Below are 26,182 nucleotides of genomic sequence, written 5' to 3'. Positions count from 1 at the left end.
GGCCTACTACAGCTGGCCAACCAGCTCTCTTGGGGAGTATATAAGAGTTGTCCCCTTTTCCCCCATTTCATCTCATTCTTTTGCATCCTATTGAGGTCATTAGCAGCTGCTTCTACTTCTTATCATTGTACAGCACCTACGAGCTTCCCTCGTGCTCAATTTTCAAAAATAAACATCAGTTTCCAACATTTACAGGTCTTGTACTTGGGCCTACATCTGAGTTTTCTATTTGCTTCACTTTCTTTCAGAGTTGGCTTTATGTGCACGTGTTTAGCACTCTTTCCATATGGATAGTGTGGATTATATTACCAAGCTCACAGGAAAGCTATATGGAGATATATCTCGAGATATCTTCAAGATATGGTGAGGAGATATTTCTTTTGGCTTCATGACCAACCTGGCAAAGAAAAGCTAAGTATACTTTGAGTTTGCAAAGTTGGTGCTTTTACTATTTACTATGAAGTGTTTTTGATGTTCACTAACCCTTGTATAGCCATGCAAGGAGAAAGGTGTTGTTGTTTGCCTTAAGATGATTTAAGGGAAACATTATTTATGGCTCCCTTTATTTGGGATGCATTGAACTTATGGAACAATAGAGAGCAGATGGAAGGGAACATGTGCACCTCACTGGGTAGTGTCAAGCACAACATACCCTATGTAGTGTTCTCTTGTCCTACATGCTCTCTTGAAGATTGTTTCTACCATGTGTGAGTGGAAAAATAGAGAGAAGATGGAAGGGAACATGGGCACCTGAGAGGGTAGTGTGAGTTGGAGGCTGAAATGCCTACAAACTATTGGTGGCCGAAATGCCCATAAATTATGTGTAGCAAAAATGCTTATGGAACACCTGGCTATCTATGCCTGCAAGTGATTGTTTTCTCTTATTACTTGAGCCCACCTCTCATCCAAGGAGTGTGGTCAAAGTACCAACACGGAGTTCAAGTGGTAGAGTGGACATGACGCCTGGTTGGCACGGGACTTATGTCTATGCCAAGGGTCATATGGAATGTCGCCTTGTTGGTGGGGCAGGTGACTTAGTTTGTCTTGCCGATTTATTTTGGATCATGATTATAATATTTGGACTCATGGGATTGTTTTGTCTCGCCCATTTATTTTGGGTCATGGTTATGATATCTGGACTTATGGAACTGTTTTGTCTCGCCCATTTATTTGGGACATGATTATGATATCTGGACTTATGGGACTTGTTTTGTCTCACCCATTTATTTGGGACATGGATTCTTTCAGTTATATAGGATTTTTGAGACTGTCTCATCACGCCCACTTGATGGGACATGATTATATCCTGGATATATGGCTTGAAGCTTAAAGTTGTGGAAAACTTTTAAGAAGCTGAGGAGGATGTCACCAACCTGGACATTTCCCAGTATGAAAGGGGTCTGGCGGACTCCAGGTTATCTAAATATTTGGAAAGTACAAGCTTTGGGAATGGAGGATTGGCATCGAATACAAAGGATCACACTCCTAAAATTTAGGAGAGTTGCTATTTGTGGCTTGACTCTGATGGAAATTATGTTCGCGTCATTACGTCTGCAATTGAGCAAATACCAAGAGTTGCCAAAGTACCTATGACAAATGGGCTACCAGAGTTGGGATACTTTTTGAGATAAAGTTTATGGAAGAACCCATCTCTTAGATTGGGACATGTGGCAAGAAAGTGGACCAAAGTGAGACAAGTGCCCTGACACTTGTTAGAAGGTGATCAAAGTGAGACACTTGGTCTCACTTTGACACTTGTTAGAAGGTGATCAAAGTGAGACAAGTGCCCTGACACTTGTTAGAAGGTGATCAAAGTGAGACAAGTGGTCTCACACTATTGTGAGGCTCTCTACTTGTCATTATAGCCTTCTCTTGCCATTTTAGCTCATGGGAGGCCCAAATCTATAAATTGGAGCCCTCTCTCTTCATTTGAAGGAGGTTCTCTTGCTGCACACTAGCCTCTACCAACTGTTACAGGCTGCCCTAATGATGGTTACTCTCTCTCTCTCTCTCTCTCTCTCTCTCTCTCTCTCTCTCTGTGGCTGCCCATGAAGTATACCGGCTATTGGGGACTTTTTTGGAGGCTTCCATCACGAAGAAATATTGAAGGCAAGGTATTTAATCATTTTATTATGATTTCCAACCACTGTACTTGTTGTACCAGCCATTGTACTGGCTGTACCAGCCCTTGTACCTGTTGTACCAACCACTAGTTTATACCAGCCACTGTACTAGCTGTACCGGCCATTATACCCATTGCACCAGCCCCCACGTACTTGTTGTACTGGCTGAATGGAGAGTCGTACTGGCTAGCTGTACCAGCTCTATTGCATGAAGACCCATGGTTTTTGGGGAACACAGATGGATTATATTGTTGGCTCAGCATTTCTACAGCCTGTGTATACCGGCTGAACTTTATGGTTGCCTCGTGTCGGGCTATGTTATGGAATTTGTATTTGGATAATCCGGCATCTCCCCTGGGGAGAGTAAGGCCCTCAAAGCTTGTACATGTTATATTTCTCCTTGGGTAATCAAATACTCCAAGGGGGGGGGGTCGGCCCATTCCGGCCTCTATGCGATGTCAGCTGTGCACATCTCTCTTTTACGTTCTGTGGATGAAGTGCCATATGTTTAAGATTGTGGCCATGTTTAAATGTTTTAATATGCATTGATGGTATAAACAAGTGTGTCAAAGGCCCTAGTCCCCCGGACACCGTGAGTTACAAAAAAAATTGCTTGAGGAACAAGTGCAATTGGCAGTTGCTTGTGCTTCTTTTAGGAGCATGTGCAAGAGACAAGATTAAGTGAAGACAAAATTCTCATCAAGCTTACAAACAAGTTAGAACAGCCAAGGTCATCACAGCATAGCAAGGATTTGCAAGGCATTTAGAGCTCGGCACATGCATAAGAACTCTCCAGAAAGACCAGCAAGGCTTCCCACATACCAGTAGCCTGCACATTGGCCTGCTTTCGGGTAAAAGTGGTCTGATGGATTAGCTAGGCCTACAAGCTGATCAGTAGACCAAGGAAAAACAACTGCACAAGACTGGCACTTCTAAAAGGCCCCACTGCCCAATCTTGTGAATCATTCTCAATAAAAGGAGTGATTCTTTGACATATTCTATTCATGACTGATGAAGCATGAAGTGCAATGCTTCATGTTTGCCTACTACCAAAGGTTTATCTTCTGACCTCAAAATCCATGTGTCTGCTGTGCATGGCTGCATCAATGGTTGAGATAACTTGGAAAGCCTTTACTATTTGAACCACATGAATCGACTAAAAGATAGTTTCCCCCATAGAAGGTTTTGCTCTTACCCAGCATTGTCGATTCAGATTCAAGGGGCCATATTTGGACTTTGTCTTTAAACTGGCAATGGCATTCACATGGTCCCCTCGCATATACCTTGAAAATCATAAAAGGCAGGCGCTTTGGGAGGCCAAACAAGGGGCGTTGGGCCACACATAAAAAAAACATTGCCAAGTTACTTCAAGAGTAGGCAGTGGTCTCAGCAAGGAGGCTGGTGCTTCCAAGGAGGCAACTCACTTGAAAGACAATGTACAAGACATCATAGTTTTACTAGAGCATAAAGGGATTGTGGTTATTACAAGAACATTTATGCAAGGAAGTAGTTGTAGGCAGAGTAAATATAACAATCTATTTGTGAATTAATATAAGTCACGCATAAACCTCAATTTGTTCAAGAGCAACTGTGAAAATCAAAACCTCTCTCTCATGTTTCATGTTCCTTGTATTCCATGATGAGATTTCCATGGACAGTTTTGTATCACTCTGGTGAGATAGTTTTGTTCTGTTTCTATTTTATTTTCCGTTCCATGATGAGATACCCGATGGATGTCTCATAGGCCCATTGGGTCTTTAGTAGACGTTTAATCTGTGTGTGTGTGTGTGTGTGTGCACGCGCGTGTGTGTGTGTGTGTGTCTGTCCACGCGTGCACACGCTGGAGTTTATCCACCGGGCTCCCTCTAGAGAGATCCTGGGTTCAAGCCCCATCCGCACACTTAGGAGTCGTCATATGGATCACATTTCCTCCTCCTCCTCCTCCTCCTCCTCCCTCGCTCCCTCCCTCCCTCCCTCCCTCCCTCTCTCTCTCTCTCTCTCTCTCTCTCATACACACACGAGACGATAACATAATCTCGATTTTTCAAGAGAAGTTCAAGTAATTCTCTCCCTCCCTCCGTCCCCCCCCCCCTCTCTCTCTCTCTCTCTCTCTCTCTCTCTCTCTCTCTCAGAGACACACACGTACACATGTGGATACGTGAAACTTTAATATCTAGTCCAACACAGAAGAAGTAACAGTATGTAAGAATTACAAGAAGGCAGGAGTTACCATACCAGCCCCAGAAGCTGGGAAGCTACCATATATGAGATGATGGCGGTGATCAGCGGAGGAGTGAGAAAGCCCAGCACACGGAGATGTGGCCTGTTGCTGGAGATAACGGCAAAAGAAAGAAGAGAAGAAAAACACAGGTGGCGATGGAGACAGACGAGGTGGTGCTCTCGCGTGCATCTTCTTTAGTGTGTGTGCAGGGGCCCGGGACGCCCAAACCGGAAAATGAACCCCGCGTATGAACTTAAGGATCTTTAGGTGGGCTCTACACGTGGCAAATAATTAACCAAGCCTTTCGGTTTCATATGCTGGGTATTGCCCTTACCCTTGAGGCAAGTTGGGATGTTGTGGAGGGTATCCATGCAAGGCTAGGTTGTACTGTGTCAAATTAAAAAACCTTGCCTACACTGAGGTTGGAACCTCGGCTCGCTCCTTTCTCCCACGATGCCTTCTCCCACACAGGCAGACAAACACTCAACATGCAGCGAGAGAACACGAGCATGGAGACGACATAATTTTTTTTCTCTCGTCTGCATCGCATGTGCAGAGCACGGAGAGAGAGAGAGAGAGAGAGAGGAATTTTCCTTTTCTCCCGCAATGTCTTCTCATCACATGCAAAGCATGAGCACGAACACAACATAATTTGTTTTCTCTCATCTACATCGCATGCAGAGCACGGAGAGAGAGAGAGAGAGAGAGAGAGAGAACATAAAGAAAAAGAAAAAAAACTCTACATCGCCTGCACGAGAGAGTGAGAGAGACAGGGAAGAAAAAAAATCTGCTTTGAATCGCTTCTCGCACGAGAGAGAGAGAGAGAGAGAGAGAGAGAGAGAGAGAGAGAGAGAACAACTTTTTTTTGCTTGGTCCATAGCTGTGAAACCTCATGCGAGATCGTCATTTTTTTTCCAACCACCACGTAATTTCATTTTTTTGCTTCCCAAACTTGGTTCTCTTCTCTAAGGCTTTCATTTCTATTCAACCTACTCCTAAGCTTTTACTACTACAACTGATTAATTAATGTGAAATAAAATTTGGCACCCATATTCATTGACCTTTGAAGGAAACAAAAATGGTCAAGATTTCACATTACAAGGTTCTACTCCGATAGAGCAGAATGGCCTCATTTGAAGATGGTAAAAGGTCCCATAAAAAAATGTGTTTTTTTCTAACTTGGCACTCTCAATCATTTGAAATTTGTCCCCCCCCCCAATCCTCGCGCGAGTGTTGTTTATGTATCGGTCCAAAGAACAATTCTTGCTCTAAGGCATATCAAGCCGCCTCACAAGTTACATAATAATGATGTATTGGTTCTGTGATGAAAAAACTGATATGATTCTATCCCATAATAGTTTACCTTTGGTGTTGCTCACATCTTGTGCATGAAAAAAGCCTACGATAGTGTATCTAGACCTTAAAAATCTAAAAATATTTATATTTTTTTGAGTTTGAAGGGGGGTGGGGGGTAAGGTTCCTCACATCTTGTGCATGAAAAGAGCCTGGGACAATGTATAATGACCTTAAAAATCTAAAAATATTTATATATTTTGAGTTTGAAGAGGGGGGTGGGGGGCAAGGTTCCTCTTGCAACATTTTGAAAGTCCAAAATACATCTCTCTCTCTCTCTCTCTCTCTCTCTCTCACAACAAACTCAAGGTAGTATTATGTGTGCAAATGTTACATGGATGTGTGTAAGGGCACATGTGTTTTTTAGAAACAAAGTTCTTATCAACAAACCAACAGACATACACTCTAAGTATAAAGAAGAAGAAAACCTCTAAAGCAAGAGCAAAAGCATTGATTATCCTTGTAATCTTATAAACCCTAGTAGCCTCCAACCCCCTCAAAAAATTACTTGATGAAGAAATGGTTACCATTTTTTTATGGGTTTTTAATTATTTTCACCTTTAACAATATTTGGCATTCTATTTAGCTTAATATAAAAGATGTAACAATTGCTAGTGAGTATAATTTATTTGATAGAATTAACACCAAAGAAGTGGGAGTGGCTAACACATACGCATGTTGGGTCGTTATTTTGGAAAGTCTTCTCAAAAGAGAAAAGAGATTGAGCACTTAGTCCTACATAGCTTAACCCAAAAAATGTTCAAATTATTATCATTATTGCACATAAGCACATATAGCATGCAGTAGAAAATAGTTTCATTTTAATGTTTTGAAAAAGGAAACAGGTACAAAATATAGCATATACACAAGGACGTTTACACAACCTATAGCTACTTTGGTGGTTTGTGGGGTAGGGGGGGTCCCCCAAGGGTATAAGCACATACAAAGAGATACAAAGAAAGGTTATTAGTGGTCTCAAGCATCCTCTATGTTTATCATAAGCTTACCCAATATTGTTGAGCTATGCAAATTGAATATTTCATTTTTGTAAATTTAATCTCTACAACCTACCACAAGAAAATGCACTCATCCTACTTTAAATGGAAGACGTATATCTCTAGGTTTTAAACTTGCTTTGAAAACACTTACACCTCTTTGTGAATGAAAAAATGAGTGATTAATATTATACTTGATGATATTCACATAAAAGAAACCCTTGTTTAACTTATCTAGCTATCAGTTTTGGGTACTAGTTATGTGATTTACCATGACACAAATATGTGAATTATAGAAAGTTTTCCTATAAAAATGGCACTTGAAATTGATATAGAAACTTTGATTATGGCAATCAATGAGAACCTTCTTTGGCATTTTTATCGTTCATAATTTAACTATGGCCTTACTATGCTTAACTATGAAGTATGACTTTCATGATTAGTATATGCATTATCTTTTAAGAAGTAATGTCATGTAGGCTTTAAAGACTTTCTTAGCATTAACTAATAAAAAGTAAATGTGAAGGCTAGTTTCTCAAGCAATGATTATGCCATGAACATTTGAAATTACTTCATCGTCCATGTATCTCAAAAAGAGACCACACCAATGACTTGCAATCATGAACTCCATCTTATAACTGTTTGCTAGTGAAACTTTTGAAACTTTACTAGTGAAGCTTTTGAAACTTTGAAACATATATGTAAAAGTAGGGACAACGATCATAATTCATCAACCCATCAAATCCCAACAATCAACACACTAAAGCCTTGGAATGTGCATCATACGGCTACACATATTTTTATTGCTCAAAGAGAGTCTTCTCTTGACACATAGATGTGTTCCATTTTCTTATGATATGAAGACTTTTGATGTGGAGAGCTTTTGTCTATTCATTAGTATGATAGAATTTGAATTCTTTGGATGCCTTTTCTCATATTGAAACACGTTACCTTACTTTCATGACCAAAATTATAAAATAACCAAGGTCTAGCAATGTGGCATTCACTTAAAAGCAAGCAAACATCATACATTCACTTAAAAGCAAGCAAACATCATACATATTTATAAATAATTTTATGCATGTGACTCATTCATTATGTAGATCTTGTTGATATGCCACCTTGCTTTATGTCCCAATGTTTTCATGTGTTAATAGATTTGATAGCTTTTTCTTGTATGCATTTTATAAGACTTGCAAATACAAGTACTAAAGGTAATGCAATGATAAGGTAGAACCATGCTTTTGGCATATGCGTGCAACCTGTGAACACGCACTAAGTACCAAATATTATGACTTTTTTACTGCTTTATTGATGTAAGGGTTATAGGCACGAACTTAGCATTTATATAATGTTCCACTTTTTGAAGCACTTATTATTTTGTAACATGAAGTTCTCATGGACACAAACCAAATGCGATCTTCGCTTCGCATCATCTTTTCATGATGAACATTCACATTAAATAAAGGGACAAACAATGTCATTTGCATCCTTATGCTTTTTCAAATCAATGGGAATTGGTAACAATTGACGATGTCTTACGATTAAGAGAATCCCACATTACTTACATGCATGCAATGAATAATACAAACTAGATCTACTTTACATGTTTTTATGAACACACACACACACACACACACACACACACACGTGTGAGTTTGTGTGATCTCCTATAATTATACAAAATTTCTCACCCCCTAATGTATAAAAAATAAGTATATAAAATTTATAGAAGGAATAGTTAACACAAATACAAACAACTGACCTCTTACAAATGTGAAGAATCAGATATACCTTATTTTAACAACCATCTTTTATGTACTAAGGTGATACTATACGTTTTCTTTCGTGACACTGATCAACCTTTAAACAATGAAATCAACAAGATCACAATCCATAGACCACTTCCTTTATACACTGATCAACCTTTAAACAATGAAACCAACAAGATCACAATCCATAGACCACTTATGCGCATAACCTACTTGAAAAACTTATTCTCCTAGCATTATGGGTTTGTTTCTATTGTGTCTTTATCTTGATAAGTTGGAAAGTTGATTTTGATTTTTGATAAATCTCTAGAGGAAATCTAGCATTTTTCCCTTCTTAATATTTCATTTCATTTAAAACAAAATAAACTATATGGATTTTTTATTGTTAGCCCTTTTGCATTTCTTCAGATTCATGGTGACAGCATGATAGGAGTTTGCATGCTGCCCTATAAGTAGTCATACCATCTATTTTGTTTTAGATTGTTGTGTCAAATAGGTAGCACATAGTTGGCCATCACAACTAGCTAATTGAAAGCTAGCTAGCATAGTTGGCCATCACAACTAGCTAGCTAGCATATATCTAGCTAGTAGTTAGCATATATCTAGCTAGCATAGTTGGCCATCACAACTAGCTAGCTAGCATATATCAACTAGCTAGCTAATTGAAAGCTAGCTAGCATATATCTAGCTAGTAGTTAGAATCTAGCTAGGTAGCTTCTTACTACCTAGTAAGAGGCTTGCACCAAGCTAGCAACTTGTTGTATTGTAGCAAATAGGCCCATTTCTTGTCTAACTAGGTAAAAGTCACATCAAGTACCTAGCTAGCTAGTAGTAGCTAGTTGCAGCTATTTTGTAGATGGTCACATCAAGTACCTAACTAGCTACTTGTAGATAGTCACATCAAGTACTTAGCTATCTAGTTGCAGCTAGCTAAGTACTAGCTAGTTGCAGCTAGCTAGTACCTAGTTACAACTAGCTAGCTTGACTTATTATTTAAACCTAGCTAAGCAAGTAATAGCTAGTTTGAAGCTAGCTAGGTACAACAAGTACTGGCTCGGTACATATAGCTAGGAGGAAGCTAGCTACCACATATTTGTCCTATAACTAGCCTAACTACCTAATTAGGTTCACTTCTACTTGGGCTTTGGTCTATTTTAAGGTAAAAACATTTATTTTCTTTAAAATTATGTGAAAAGTTCTATTTTTTATTTTTCTTATTGTAGGGGAGTTGATTAATATGCATGTCTCTAAACCTGGAGAGTCTAGTGCTAAGAAAAACAACCATATTGATATGCCATCAGTTGATACTATTATTAATGGTAAACTTGTGAGTGTGTAGATCTTTTGGAAATTCTTGATTACATACACAACTAACTCTTGTGCTTACAAAGAACCAGTTTCTCAAGGTGGTTCATCACTCACACATAGTTATGACTCTATCACATTCTAATTATATAGAGGTACCTAAAATGGAGAATGTGTAAAAGCTTGTAGCAGTTTCTATTAAGTCACCCAGTGCAAAGAAGGTAGCTACTCCTCATAAGACTTTTGGTACGTTGTGCACTTTTACCTACAGTGTTGCTTACACGTATATTTCACCTGCGAGTAGCAAGATGGTATTAAGCATGTTCCTGGTGCATGTTGAACTATAGAGTTCTCCAAAAGAAAAAATATATATAGCAATGAGGATGAACCCACACTACAGACAATGCTTGGAACAAAGAAGAAGAAGATAAAGCGCAAGAATAATGATTCAGTCCCAAGTGAAGATAATTTGTGATTTTCTTTATGGTGTTAGCTGTGTTTCAAGCTATGTTGGTTTCTTATGCAGTACTTTGTTTGTTGGGGTGTAACAAAATAAAACAGGAAAAACCTCAAAGAAAACACCAACGAGTTTGCAAAAAAAAGAGCAAGTGCATCATCACAATTTGGCGGTTCATCTGGTTATTTGTAGCATTATATGGTAGTGATGTGTGTGAACACACTTAAGACCACCGGGGCACTTTTTCCCTCACTAGGAGGTTTTTTCCCCCGTGCATATGTGCACCCTCTTATCTACTCATTTTGGGGTGTGTACTTATCTTTTGTATTTGCTGGCACACATTTATTCATTCTAATCTAGTGAGTTTGTGTGCTCTCAAGCTTCTCTATCTTGTGTGTGTGTGCATTGTTGTAACCCTAGCCCTAATTCCAACAATTGGTATCAGAGCTAGCTTCCTTGACACTTGATCTAGTAGTCTGCCTCCCTCCTCACACGACCCCATTTTCTGTCTCCAATTGAGATACCCTCTTAGGAGAAGAAGGTATATACTGTAGTGTGTTGTTGTATACAAAGTATCAGAAATTTTCGGGGTCCGCGGTGCGATTCGAGCGCGTTCTAAGCACCGCAAGGTTTTTACAGACGTTCTAGAGAGGCGTCATTTTGGATTGGTTCTGCTCGATTTTGGGTGTTTGGGTTGTGTAGCGGTAAAGATTTGGTGTGCAGCAGCATCTACAGTATCTTCAACAACATTGACCATCATACTTTCGCCAGTAACACTCTATTCTCTACTCTGTGTTACTTTTCATACATTTACAGGTGATTCAGTCAGCTGGTAGCCATCCAAGGTTGCATTCAGTGAATACTGAGTGTGTTGAAAGATTTTGCATTTGGTAGAAAGTCATGGCTGGCAGTAGTGATGTATTCAACATGTTGTCTACTGAGGACAAACTTGATGGGACTAACTACCCATTGTGGTCCTATATGATGAGGCATGTATTGGTTGCTAAAGGCCTTTGGAATGTGGTCAGTGGTAGTGAAACTCATCCTGTTCACAACTACCAGTGCAACCAGGTGCTGCAGTAACATCTGAAGTAGAATCTGATACAAATGGTTAATTTTGCAGCAGTGTGATGAGCTATGGTGGATCAAATGCTAGAATCAACATCATTAACAAAGAGATTAGATAATAATTAAGATGTGATTAGTGAGAAATTAACTGATAACTTAATGTAGGCATGGATAATAAAAAACCAACAAATTCTCATTAGGCCAATGCCTCAATTTATAGAGTTTACATCCAAGCATCCAATCCCATTGATTTCTCCTTGATTCACTCCACCTCTTTTGCTTGATTCTCTCCAACTCTTCCCAAAATATCTCCACACCTCCTAAATCTCCTCATGCTACTCTTTATTCTCTCCCAGTAGATACTTCTCACCTTTTCACAGGTTCTCTCACATTTACAGATTCTCTTTTACAGCCTCTTGCTAAGGGCTTGTTCCCACACACACCTCCTAAATCTCCTCATGCTACTCTTTATTCTCTCCCAGTAGATACTTCTCACCTTTTCACAGGTTCTCTCACATTTACAGATTCTCTTTTACAGCCTCTTGCTAAGGGCTTGTTCCCACACACACCCTACTCACTTGTATATTTCAACACCTCCCCTCAAGTGAATACTCCTAGCACACCTGGACCCTATACCAAGTTTCCCTCTTACTTGATAGTCCGCGACTAGTGCCTAGCACACCTCCCCTCAAGTGAATAATCTTAGCACACCTGGACCCTATACCAAGTTTCCTTCTTACTTGATAGTTCGCGACCAGTGCCTCAAGTCCCTAAACTCATAGTCCTTGACACTCTCTCTCTCTATGTGTCCAAGGCTACTACAAGTGCCCGTGACCTTGACTAAAGTGCTCACATATACATCTATCACATGGCCTACATCATCTACCACATGGCCTACATCATCGGTGGCTCACAGGTGGTTTTACTCTGTTGGGGCAAGTTATATTGGGTTGTGGGTTTTCTCTCTCTCACTCCGATTCCCATGACATCACATCTCATTCATTCACATCCCATTTCACATCTCATCCATTCATTCACATCTATCTGATTCACATGTCATCTCATCATATCTATTCACATCACGATTCACATCATATTACATCTCATTTCTATGCAAGTTTTTGGTTTGATTTTCTTTTGAATACAAGGAGTATTTCTTAAATCAATATCCCCAAAACTTCTTGATCGGAATTCTAAATTTCATACCAGAATTCCTCGAATTCTAACCTTGATCCACACAGATCAATTTGAAGGATCTCAAACTTAGTTTCAGTTTTGGCGGGAGTTTTGAGTGTATTTTTTTAAACTGGTCACACCTTCTTTCTTCGATTTGGAGCCTCACATCTTCTCTTGTCTTCAGTCTTCTTGTCGTGGCAGCTTCTCTTCACGCGTCCATGTCTTCCTCTTCTTTCAGTCTTCTTGTTGTGGCAGCTTCTCTTCATGTGTCCATGTCTTCCTTCAATGCTTCCTCTAGCTCTTCTCGGTGTTGATGCTCCTCTTGGAAAGAGATGTTCTTCTTCTTTCATGGCTGGGGCCACGAGCTTGTCCGTTAGTTCTTGCTCCATGTGAGAAACATGTTTTAATGTATTGTTGACAGTTCTTCTAGGCTTTTGATGTTTATCTTGTATCATTATGCAATGCAAACCCAAATCTATGCAGGAGGTCTCCTTGCCTTATTCTAGACAAGGGTAGTGTCTGATTCTATTTTTACAATGATGTAATGTGCCCAATACATAATGCATATAGCATTCATTCTTATGCACATTCCCAAATGCAACTCTGTGAATAACTCGAATTTATGTGTGGGTTAAATGCAAGATGATGATTACCATAAATTTATCAACATAATTTTACCAGAAATTACATTAAACCAAGGGTAACAAATCTGTACAGAATGGTTGGAGTGTCAAACCATCTCCGAATTGCAATTTGAAGTTACAGGGATCTATATCAGATACCCAATGGTTAATTTGAACCCTAAATTACACCAAAAAATAGTGATTAGTACTGATTAGCAAATTAATCCTTTGTTTTATGTGCAAAAAACAGAGTATGCGGGGAGTCTAGATCTGAGGCCTTAGAGTTCAAATGAGCTCAAATCCTTTCAAGGCCATCAATAGCAATTAGTCTAGTAGAGGATTAAGCCAAGAAACACAAGATTTGACCTAACATTGAATGCTTAATCTCTGTTTTACCAAAGTCACCTGCATATTTGATGAAGAGCTTGGATCTCACTGTAGACTTGATCAAATCCAAATCTGTCTTCACCAGCTTGTAGAGCACCCTTGAAAACCCCTAGGGCCAAGAGGAATTAGAGCCATTTCATCTGGAGCAGACAAGATCTCAATTTTCCCTTAGAAAAATGGCACTGGAAAATTAGCAAAAATCAGCAGATGTAGACAGCGGTTTGGCAATTTGTTTGAATGGGTTGAAGCCTTGGGAGTATGACTATGTATGGCTAAGATCTTGGAGGCTATTATTAAGCCTGGAGGGAGATCAAGCCCCTCCACCAGCTGGGGGTACAGGAGCTCTTTGAAAAGAAGAGGTAAAATTTGATTATCTACTAATCCTAATTAGCTAGGTGATTAGCAAGATAATGGGCTCATAAATTTGATGGATTCTAGGCTAGGCTCTGATACCATGTTAATTTTGCAGTAATGTGATGAGCTATGGTGGATCAAATGTTAGAATCAACATCATTAAGAAAGAGATTAGATGATAATTAAGACGTGATTAGTGAGCAATTAACTGATAGCTTAATGTAGGCATGGATAATAGAAAACCAACAAATTCTCATAAGGCCAATGCCTCAATTTATAGAGTTTACATCCAAGCATCCAATCCCACTGATTTCTCCTTGACTCACTCCACCTCTTTTGCTTGATTCTCTCCACCTCTTCCCAGAATATCTCCACACCTCCTAAATCTCCTCATGCTACCCTTTATTCTCTCCCAGTAGATACTTCTCACCTTTTCACAAGTTCTCTCACATTTACAGATTCTCTTTTACAGCCTCTTGCTAAGGGCTTGTTCCCGTACACACCCTATTCACTTGTATATTTCAACACACATGCACCACCAGTACCTCCCATTGCTGCTCAAACGAGATGGGATGGAAGAGATGCACAGGCACATGCATTGCTTGCACTTTCTATGAAGCAAAGCATTATTCCTCAAAACAGGCATAGGATACACTTGCTGCATTATACCATGTGTGCAATGAAGCACGTGTTGCATATCTACGTAAAGAGCTAGAGTCTGAGCACATGAATAAGGGAGACTCAATGGACAACTTCTTGACCAAGATCAAAGATTTTAAGGAGCAACTTGCTAGTGTGGATGAGATATATCTTGATAGTACATTGGTGCCCACAGTTCTCAATGCATTTTCGGATTCTTATCAGAGTTTTGCCTTTACCCTTAGACTCATGATGAAGGGAAATCCAAATGCCCTTACATTTGATGAGCTGGTTTCAGTACTCTTACAAGAAGAGCAATCTAGGCAAAATAGATATAATATGCGAGTTGGTGACCAAGATTTTGTTGCCAATCAGAAAGGCAAAGGTAAAGCTTCTTCGCATGGTGGCTATAAGCCAAAATTAGAATCCTCAGGTAAGGATGCAGAGAAAGAAGGGGATAAGCCTAAAACGAAGGGAAAGTGTCACTATTGCAGGAAACCAAAGACACTACATATATAAGTGCAAGAAAAGGCTAGAGAAGGAGAAAAAGAAAAAATCGGACATGGCCGTGTGGCTGATGCATTTGCACCAGTGTAAAGAAGAAGGAATCTGCAAGTTTTTCTCAAGATGATTGCACGGACTGTACATTGCAGTTATGACCCTTCTGTTCATGATGTATGCATGTCAGTGGGTAGAATCGGATGCTTGGTACTTTGACTTTCACAAAAAAAATTATTCTCATCTCTCTGGAATCTGTCCCAAGTGTAGAGACCATCACATGTGCAAATGGTTCCTCATATCCTGTCAAAAAGGAGTTGGTAGAGTTGTGCTCACTGCTACAAACGAGGGCGCATTTACTCTTTCGAAAGTTTTCTATATGCCAAGCATTAAGAAGAACTGGCTGTTAGTTTTAGCCTTAGCCTTGTCAGGCTTGACGGTGAAATTTGTGGATGGCAGATGCACATTTAAGGATAGAAATGATGGTTATTCTATTATTGCCTCAGGTACCTTGTTTCATGGCCTATACAAGATGGATGTATTTGAGAAGTTGCAGAGCATGATGCTTGCTCAGTCTCTATGACTCGTGCTATGAGTGATGTAGAATTATGGCATGCACGATTTCGCGATCTGAATTATGGCAGTTTGTTACCCCTTCTCAAAGGCATGATATGGTGTCTGAGTTGCCAACTCTTGAGACCCCTACTAGACATGTATGTGAGGGGTGTATTCTTGGTAAAATGCATCGGGTATCATTTCCAAAGGATGGATTTGTGAGAGCTGTTAAGAAATTACAGCTTATACCCACATACATAGTGATGTATGTGGTCCTATGAGGACACCATCTATTAGGGGATATCTCTACTTCGTCACTTTTATTGATGATTACTCGAGATATAGCTGGGTGTATCCATTAAAGTAGAAGTCAAAGGTTTTATGTGCTTTAGGCACTTCGTATCCATGGCTTAAAATGCATATGAATGTAAAGCTGGCACCCTTCATTCAAATTGAGGGGGGGAGTATATGTCCAAGGAATTTCATGCATATATGGCTGAAAAAGGCATAAGGCATCAATGTACAGTGCCATACACACCTCAGCAAAATGGTGTGGCTGAGAGGAAGAACATGTCTCTCATGGAGATGGCACGATGTATGGTGAAAGCCCAAGATTTACCTCATAGTTTTTGGTTAGAGGTAACTATGTGCACAAACTATGTGTTGAACAAATTCCCTACCAAGGCCTTGCAGTATAAAACTCATTATGAAGCTTGGCATGGCAGGAAGCCTTCTGTGGCTCATTTGCATGTTTTTGGCTGTCTGGCTTATGCTCTTATGCCTGAGTAATAATGTAAGCTTGATGATAAGGCAGTTAAATGCATATTTGTGGGATATAATTCAAAAAGCAAGGGATATAGACCCATCTGGCCTCAACGCGGATTTTGGTAAGTAGAGATATTGTTTTTGTCAAAAACTTAGTTCAGCCATGCTTTTATGCAAAAAACAGCAAAATGTATGCTCATAGGACATGTTTGATTCACTCCTACCTTTGTTTAATAGAGGGCGCAGCCATATGTAGAGCAATTGAATCCTCAACCAAGTGCTAAAATTCAGCCTTTATAGGTGCAAAATCAGCCTTTTGATGAGGCAATTATCGAGGATGTAGTGGATGAGGAGAGAGTAGCCATAGAAGAATCTAGGCGTATGCCAAAATGGCTTATGCAGATATTGAGAGATAGCAAGTTGGCAGCTCCTTTATCTAGTAGAACTCGTACAAGTTCTTCTCATGTAGATTATTCTCATGTGGATCATGTTCTCATTTCTACTTTATGTAATGAGGAGGAAGTTGTTTCCTTTGAGGAAGCACAGGATGATGATCATTAGATGCACGATGCTATGCAAGATGAGCATATCTTTATACTCAAGAATGACACCTGGTATTTGACAGATCTACCTCATGGCAAGAAGGCCATTGGTACTAAGTGGGTTTGCAAGTTAAAACGCAAAGCAGATGGTAGCATTGATCACTACAAGGCCAGACTTGTTGCAAAGGGGTATGCCCAGCAAAAGGGCATTGATTATGATGAGACCTTTGCACCCATATCTCGTATGATTACCATTAGGTGTCCCATTGCTTTGGCAGCACATCATGGGTGGAATGTACATCAGTTGGACATTAAGACTGCATTCTTGAATGGTGATTTACATGAGGAGATGTATGTATCGCACCCTCCTGGTTTTGATGTAAAAGGAGAAGAGTCTAAAGTATGCAGGTTGAAAAAGGCTCTTTATGGCCTTAAGCAGGCTCCTAGAGTATGGCATGAGAAGATTCATGCATACTTGGTTGCAAATGATTTTTGCAACAGTCCAATAGAGAGTACCCTCTATGTGAAGAGGAGTAAGGACACATTTTTGGGCATCGTTCTATACGTTGACGACATGCTACTCACGGGACCCGATATAGATTAGATTTCAACGTTTAAGGCTAATTTGTAGTCATTGTTTAAGATGTCAGATTTGGGCCCTTGCATTATTATTTGGAGATTCAGTTTACACAACGCAATGATGGCATTGTTATGCTGCAGTCTAAATATATAGAGAAGCTATTGAAGAGGTTTAATCTTGAAGACTGTAAACCTGTGGCTACACCTATGGAGACAATTACTTGACTTAGTGTTCAAGATGTAGGAGACTCTTTTGATGCTAGTTTGTATCAGCAGCTGTTGGATCCCTTCTTTATATATGCAACACGAGGCCATATATACATTATGCGGTCTCACAGTTGAGTAGATTTATGCATAGCCCAGGTACGAAGCATTGGCAGGCTGTCAAGCGGGTTTTTTGCTATTTGCAGGGCACTCAGTATTTTGGATTGTTTTATCCAAAGGGGGGTGAGTCACAGCTGCATGCTTTTACTGATTCAGATGGGGCTGGATGTTATGACACACGAGTGTCCACTAGTGGCTTTTGCTTTCACCTTGGTGATTCATGTATATCATGGCTCAACAAGAAGCAGCCTACAGTGGCCACTTCCAGTTGTGAGACTGAGTACAGGGTAGCTTTTACAGCTATAGTTGAGTGTGTGGCTCAGATGTCTTATGGCTAATTTGGGTGTTGGACAGTTGTCTAGCACTATGATTTTCACTGACAGCCAGAGTGCATTAGCAGTTGCGAGGAATCCAGTGTTTCATGCTTGCACTAAGCATATTGAGATACATTACCACTTTGTCAGGGAAAGACTCTTTGTAGAGCAGATCAGCTTGGTCTATGTGCCTACACATGACAACATGGCAGATTTATTCACGAAGGCTCTTCCTCATGAAAAGTTCAAAGCTTTTTGTAAAGCTTTGGGCTTATTGCCTTTTCAGGATTGATCGCCCTTACCTTGTACATGTTCACATTATCACTCTTGGGGGGATTTGTAGCATTATATGGTAGTGATGTGTGTGAACACACTTAGGACCGCTGGGGGACTTTTTCCCTCACTAGGAGGTTTTTCCCCCCGTGCGTATGTACACCCTCTTTATCTACTCATTTTGAGGTGTGTACTTATCTTTTGTATCTAGCACACATTTGTTCATTCTAATCTAGTGAGTTTGTGTGCTTTCAAGCTTCTCTATCTTGTGTGTGTGCATTGTTGTAACCCTAACCTTAATTCCAACAATTGTGGCCCAAGCCTAGAGCCTACAAGAAATTGTAGTCTTGTTCTTATTTTCCCATAGTTCATGGCCTTGAGTTGATTTTGTTTTCCGTTTGTGATATCTGTGCATGCATTTCCCTTGGCTTGCTAAGAATTGTAATCTCAAATTAACGAAGAAACTCATTTGCCATGGTCTCCAATTGTGTTCTTTTGTTGTTATGGTCTTTCTATTTTATGTTTGTTAGTGTGGTAGTGTTTGCAAGGGGATATAACACACATTCACCATCATCAAATCTACATGTTCATTCGTCTTCATAAATGTCTACCAGTGCAATGAGGCAAAGGATGGATTGCCTGCCTTTAAGGCTCAGGACAATGCATTTGAGAGGAAAAATGATGATGGTGAACATTCTAGTGTGATTTTGGAAAACCATGATGCTGGTGTGGATGCCAAGAACCTTGATGATGGACTACAGAATCAAAATGATAATGTTGACACCTCAACTATTGTGGGTGTTTTGGCCCCACATGCTACTGTGAATACTCCAAGTGCTATGTTTGCAGGTGCAAGTTTGCATGAGGGAAAGTGTGATGGTTCAGAAAATATAATTGCTATGGGGGCTAGACTTGTGGATGAAACTGTTAGTGCTAGACTTGTGGATGAAGCTGCACATACCATTGAACAGGTGCTCAAGGATTTTGCGGGTAGACAGTTGTGCAACACAAGTCCACGCGAATACAAAAATGGGACAAAAATATAGGGAGGTGATGGTGGAGATATAGATGAGACTGATGCATCATAGCTCCATCGACACTATATTTAGTTAGTGGGGGTGATGGGCACTTAGGAAAATAAATCAACACTTGCAGATGTGCATGAGATTGATGTCAAGGGAGATGACTAGGGCATGTTTGGATGATGATTAAGCTAGGCCATGGCTAATAATGTTGTTTCTCAAATTATGTGTGTTCCTAGCATTGTCATTAATTTGACATTTGTGCTAATTACTTTTCTCTACTTAGATTATGCCAAAATGTTGAGTGAAAATGTCAAAAAGGCATACAAAAGTTATTCCTTTGATTGCACTTTGCAATGACCTTGTCATCTCCATTAAGAATGGCTAGCCCGTTCTTGTCAAAGTGAACCCCCATAAGTCGTGGTCTCTATGATGGCCCAAGACAAAAAGGTGAGACACGCTTATATTTGGAACCCAACATTTGAAAGAATTTTTGTGCAACATTCCTTTGATATATAAGTGAAATACATTTGATTAAATACTTCACGGTGTTGGCCACCACTACCCCACCATCACCATGATGTCATCCCTCATGGGTTTTAGGGAGGATACCCATGATGGCATCACCATGATGCCATCCCTCATGGGTTTCAGGGAGGATACCCAATCCTTACAACTTGTCATATGCCTAGAAGCCCCATTTTCAATGATCCAAGAATCATCATGTGCTAAAACATTCACTATCTCATTTACACATCTCACTACACACATCATCTATGACAACAAATAGCTCAATTTTTACATTATGAATTATCTTCCTTGGTCTTGGCATCTACTTGCTTTTTCTTGCATTCTTTGGAAATGTGCCATTTCTTGATATAGTAAAATTATTAAACCTTTTTCTTCTAATTACCCTTCTTTTGTGTTAGCGAAGAAATCTAGGTTGCCACCATTATGGCTCTAGCATCTCTTCATCTTGAAGTAAGGAGATAAACGCCTCAAATGTGAGAGGAGTAGTCTTGACACCAATATTCAAAGATGTAGTAAAACTATCATATTTAGGCGATAATATCCTTAGACAACATCAAACAAGATTCAAGGAGAGCACACTCATGCCAATTGCAACAACCACCTAGTCATAGAGAGAGATCGTTGATTCTGGTGAGAACATCTCCACCCTATTTCACCTTTATTCATATTATTTGCTGAAGCCAATTTTCAAGATTTTGAATCTTTAAGGGATTCATGGTCTCATAGTGATTCTACAACAAAGCCCATGCTCCTAGAGCTATGGAGACGTGTTTAACCATGGTCAACATACTATCTTCCATGCTAGGTAATGATGGCACATAGGGAATCTACAGCCCTTCATTTCCAAGCTTGGACAAGGTTGACATATGATTACCATATGCACTACATCCCTTCATCTCTAAGCTTGGACAAGGTCAACATACTATGTATACATCCCTCGTTGATGGGGGATGAACATCAACGCCAATAAGAGTGTCCCAAAACTCATAAGAGGATAGAAAGCCGTTAGCTTGAACTTGTAAAGAGGATACATAGTGTCGTTAAGGTTTCCATTAGAGGGCGCAGTCTTATTAAATATGCCATTCCTTCTAAAGGGACAACAAGAGAAGGTTTGTATTGAGCTAGAGATTTGATACCATGTAAGAGTATATAATGTTTGGTGTACACAAGAAAACACTCACAAGAAGTAGTAGGATCTTTCATAGCACAAAATTTTAAAACTCAAATCACATTAATAAAAAGATAGAGAATAATAGCAAAGCCCCATACCCATGTGCTCTTGTGAAGGGAATTCTAATGGCTAATTTGGAACTACTTAAACATAGTCTATATGATAGCAGTGTGTGATAGTAGAGTGTGATAGTAGAAGAGACACATACTCACTAGCATGGATTAGAGAGAGATTAGTAAGAGGATTAGCAAGAGCAAGACTCTATTGCACAATGGGAGAGTTTTTTGTATTATGAGAGATATCCACTTATATAAATGGCCATAAGTGTCCACACTCACTTAAACTGTGGTGGCCGGCTAGGCACTTTGGGCTTATAAGAGGCTTAATGCTATTACAATGACTACTCTCATAATATATCCATGAATTACATCACTTGGGACTTCATCCTGACTTATTACCACACGCTCTTGAAGTGGAAATTGTTGCGATAAGTATTCCATAGGACCATTATGGGTGCTCGTCCAAGCTACAGATTTGGACACCATTGCTTCATATCTTGAACGTACGACCTTTTGGTGTATCTACCTTGACTCCTTGATGTAAGATAATGGAAGTAGCTCTTGTTAACCCTAGGAATAGGTAAACATCTAGTCACATTATGTAACTTTTGCTTTAGCCCCCTTTTTTAGCTGCGTCTTCCGAGCTAGTGTTTGTCATATACATATTCACTAAGGTGTCCCAATCCTCCTTAGGCATTTGTGTGTCCTATATATGCAGAATCATAGATTTTTTCACACTGATAGACAACTAGTATAACACATTTCTATCTATTTCATGCTATGCTTTATATGCCTCGACCTATTATGGAGTAGGATTTTCTTCAGTAATCTCTGGGCTCCTTTTCATCACCTATGATGAACTCCCAATATCCTTTTCCCATAAGAAAATTGGTCATACTAAAATTGCATGCTTGGAACTTATTCTTGACTCGCTCACAATTTAGGATAGATTATTAAACATGATTATCTATAGAGAAACTTACCAAATAGTGCTTGTAAATACTTTTGCATTTTACAGCAAACTTGCAATCTTCAACATAATGATATCGTACACATGTTATACTGTATATGGAATAGTCACACAACAATATCGTATATGTGTTATAATTCAACAAAATGATATTGTACCCCACCTATTATACTTCAACTGTATATGGAATAGTCACACAAATATACATTCACCAGAAGCTTGCAAATCTTAAATTCTCTACATAAACTATCTTGCAAGAAAATTTTTGTTGTAACTTTACACCAAACCAGAAATTTGGCATACATAGTCAAAATTGACACTTTCATAGAGTGCCAAGAACCTTACAAAGCTAAAAACAGGGCCCAAAATGGTTTCAAATCACGTTGAAATGTGCAAACTCATAGTTAATAGGGTTTACTACACACACAACATAGTATTCTTCCTTCACCTAGGAGGATGCCACAATCTAAGATAATGACTTTTGCATGCGTGCATGCTTTCACACATCTACCCAAAGGTGTTGCTCTCCAAAATCAAAGAGATAAGAAGATGGAGTTATCCTTACCGCTTCTTTTGGTTGCCTGAGCTCTTAACTAGCACTCTAATACCATAAGAAGCAACACTTCAAGAATTAGCTTCACTTTATTGTCATCAATCAAAATTTAATTTTTGACACATTGTGTCCCAATATGACACCATGTTTTACCCAAATTGATATTTCAAGGGATTTAAAGATATGCGATATAATCTACATCTTTAAAATATATTTCTAACAATTATGAGATGGGGAATCAACAGACAAGGAGCTTGTAGCAGAAATGCATTTTGACAGAGAAGTAGGAGAGCAGTTCATACTACGGATAACAAATATGTAAGGTCATAAGGTGATGGTGGAGATCACTAAGAGCAGTGAAGAACTAGCATGTAGATGCATTAGAGTTTTACCCCCAAAGTATGACAGTTTGGTGACCTCATTGAGTGTGCGGGTGTATAACTTGCCTCTTACTTTTGAGGAGTTCAGTGCAATGTTGGTGGAGGAGGAGATGCATAACTCACCTCTTACTTTTGAGGAGTACGGTGTAATGTAGGTGGAGGAGGAGATGCATTTCAAAGCCAGAGATGGTAGTGATACTGCATTCTCCACAAATATAAAGAAAGGTAAGGGGAAGGGCTTTGGTAACCTCAATGTTGGTGGAGGAGGAGATGCATGTCAAAGCTAGAGATGGTAATGATGTTGCATTCTCCATAAATACAAAAGAAAGGTACGGGGAAGGGCTTTGGTATCCCCAACGTTTTGAAAAAGAAGAAGAAATCTAAGGAAAAGTGTTTTTACTACGAACGATAAGCCGGGTCATGTGGTCAAATCATATAGATTGAAGGCGAAAGCAGATGAGAAGAATGGCACTTTAAAGCCTTGAAAGGACTTGCATAAAAAAGTTGAAGTGAGATTAGAGTTGTTTGTGGCAATAGAAGAAATATATAGAACATTCCTCAGCATTCTGATGGTTCATGGATCATCAAAACAGAGTGGAAAATCCTGACATATGCCCAGTCTCAAAAGGGTCGGTATACCTCCCTCGTGCTTATGGGAGACTCCATCCTAGTAGTAGTAAAGAACAATGTCAACTGCCCAGCCATGGGTTCAGGTACCATTTATTTTATTTCTAGAAATGGTGGTAGTAAGAAGTTATTTAATGTCCTTTATGTGCAAGATATCAAGAGGAATCTATTGTCTATTATGGCCATAATTAAACCATGACTTGGTACTATCTCACTAGGGTTGTATCTGTGGGTTACATCTTGTTTATCATCTACTCTGATGAATCCACCTCTAGTCTCTTAGATCTATGAATAGCTATTGGCTCTTTTGTTGCCATGGAGCTTTCCCATCCAAAAATTGCTTCAGCCATTTAGGATACGACTGCTCATGGGAAGTGGTTAATTTTGTAAATGGATGTGAAGTCAACATTTTTGAATGGCCATCTCAAGGATTGTAAGATTCCTCCCTCTAGCTTTTGAGGCGTACATGTGTAAGAAACTCCCCTTATGATCTTATAATTATTCCCCTCTCTGAAATAAAAGAAAGATCATGTTTTACCCTATTTTGGCCTGGAGAGAGAAAATGTCTAGAGGGAGGTAATCCAAAATTGAGATATTTTTGGATATAAAAATCCTCCTAGTGTCTAAAATGATTTTTCCTAAAACAGAAATTCAAAAAGAACTTTCCAATGTGCAATTGGAATTAATTGAAAATAGATATAAAGGACCTTAGCCTAAGGGTCTAGATTTTAAAAAAAAATTAGATTATGTTCCAATTAAGGTTCCTATGGGCCAATAGGATCAATCCAAGTGTGGGGAGGAGATAAATCCAATTTATGAAAGAAAAATACCCAAAAATGAGTAAATGTCCACATAAGATGAAGAGTTGACTGAGTACAAGGTTTATTAGAAAAAAAACTATGAATATCACTAAAAAAAATGAGATATTTTAGGTATAATGATACATTTTTGACACCTTGGTAAGGAGACGGGGGCTCTTCAAGGAAGCACCTATTTCACATGTGTCGAGGAGTTTTAAACTCAAAAATAATAAGATATTTTTATCTCTCCTCTCTCTTGGATCAAACCAAATCAAAAGGGAGCCAAAGTAGGTCTAAATCTTGTCCAAATTCAACCAAACTGAACCTGGAAAATTCTAGAAACTAGTTGGACTTGGTTAGAGGCCTCCCTCACCTATAAATAGATACTTAGCCCTTTGTAAAAATATATGTGAACTATACTATGCCAGTATTATATTGAAATAATGATATTTTCTATTATCCTCTAAAAATCCTCTATAATTTCGAGAGAATGGAGTTTCTCTCTCTTCAACCTTCTTTGGAGTCTTCATCAACATACTAAACCAATTGATTGGTTGGGGGCCTCTCCTTAGACTAAAGAATCAAGCAAAATAAGAGGTAAAGTGTTATTTATGGTCTTTTTCTTAATCTCTAAATGTTTCTTACTTCTCAACCCCTCTCAAGCTTGAGAAGTATTCAATTGAATGACTCTTTAATGTAATTGAAGCTCTCTAATGGATTTTTGTGATTAAATACATAAAGTTTTCATTTATGCTTAAATTAAAATATTTTTTAAAGCATATCTCTCTCTCCCCTAAAGAATGGTCATTCCTATGACCTATTCTATATTTAATTAATGCTTCTCATGGAGAAATTCTTTATTCACAAATCAAACTCTAGGCTTGTGAAGCTAGAGGTTTAACAAAATGATTTTTATACTTATATGCTTGAAAAATATGGTAATATTATGGGATAAATCCATAAATTGGATTTAATGCTAAAAGATAGTTATACTATCATAATTATTTTATTATGTCTTATTCTTTTCATAAAGATTAAAAATTGCCAGTAATAGTAGTGGAGCTATGGTAAATTTTTTAAGAAATTGATGCATAATTCATTCTTATGCATAACGTGAAAAGAGGACTTCCTATCATATTCTAGGATTGAATATCCTAGGTTAAAAGAATGGTTTTTGTCACATTCAATGCAAAACTAATTTTTAAGTTTATATGTAATTAAATAATTAAGAGATGAGAAAATTATGGTAATTATATTTAATGATAAAAGAGAAATTTCTATGACATTTGGAATTCAATCATTTAGATGGAAAAAGAGAAATTCCTAGCATATTGGAATTATTGGATATTTTATTTAAATTCAAAGATGAATTTTAGATAAATTTATTTTATCTATGAGAAATATTTAAATGGTAAAAGAGGAATTCCTATGACATTTGGAATTCAATCATTTAGATGGGAAAAGAGAAATTCCTAGCATATTGGATCTATTGGATATTTTATTTAAATTCAAAGATGAATTTTAAATAAATTTATTTTATCTATGAGAAATATTTAAATGGTAAAAGAGAAATTCCTATGACATTTGGAATTCAATCATTTAGATGGGAAAAGAGAAATTCCTAGCATATTGAATTAATGGATATTTTATTTTTGATGAATTTATTTTATGAGAAATATTTGATGATAAAAGAGGAATTCCCATGATATTGGAATGCAGATAATCAAATGCAAAAAGAGGAATTCT

At 38.6% G+C, this 26,182-nt stretch overlaps 1 protein-coding gene across 6 annotated transcripts in view; it reads right to left on the bottom strand.

The window, feature by feature from the left end:
* LOC147626604 (calcineurin B-like protein 1) overlaps window positions 1-4,550 on the bottom strand; it is a 130,954-nt gene extending 126,404 nt beyond the window's left edge. The window contains exon 1 of one of the 6 annotated variants that reach the window (XM_086816669.1): window positions 4,354-4,550. The gene's annotated coding sequence lies outside the window, so the exon portion shown is untranslated. The remainder of the gene's footprint in view (window positions 1-4,353) is intronic. The other 5 variants (XM_086816668.1, XM_086816667.1, XM_086816666.1 and 2 more) reach the window with 5 other exon arrangements.
* Between the last annotated feature and the right edge of the window lie 21,632 nt (window positions 4,551-26,182).

Source organism: Cibotium barometz, chromosome 22 (assembly GCF_041138505.1).
Source record: "Cibotium barometz isolate CiBa-2024 chromosome 22, ASM4113850v1, whole genome shotgun sequence".
Classification (NCBI taxonomy): domain Eukaryota; kingdom Viridiplantae; phylum Streptophyta; class Polypodiopsida; order Cyatheales; family Cibotiaceae; genus Cibotium; species Cibotium barometz.
The sequence above is the reverse complement of the archived record's forward strand: the minus strand, read 5'-3'. Positions and strand labels throughout refer to the sequence as shown.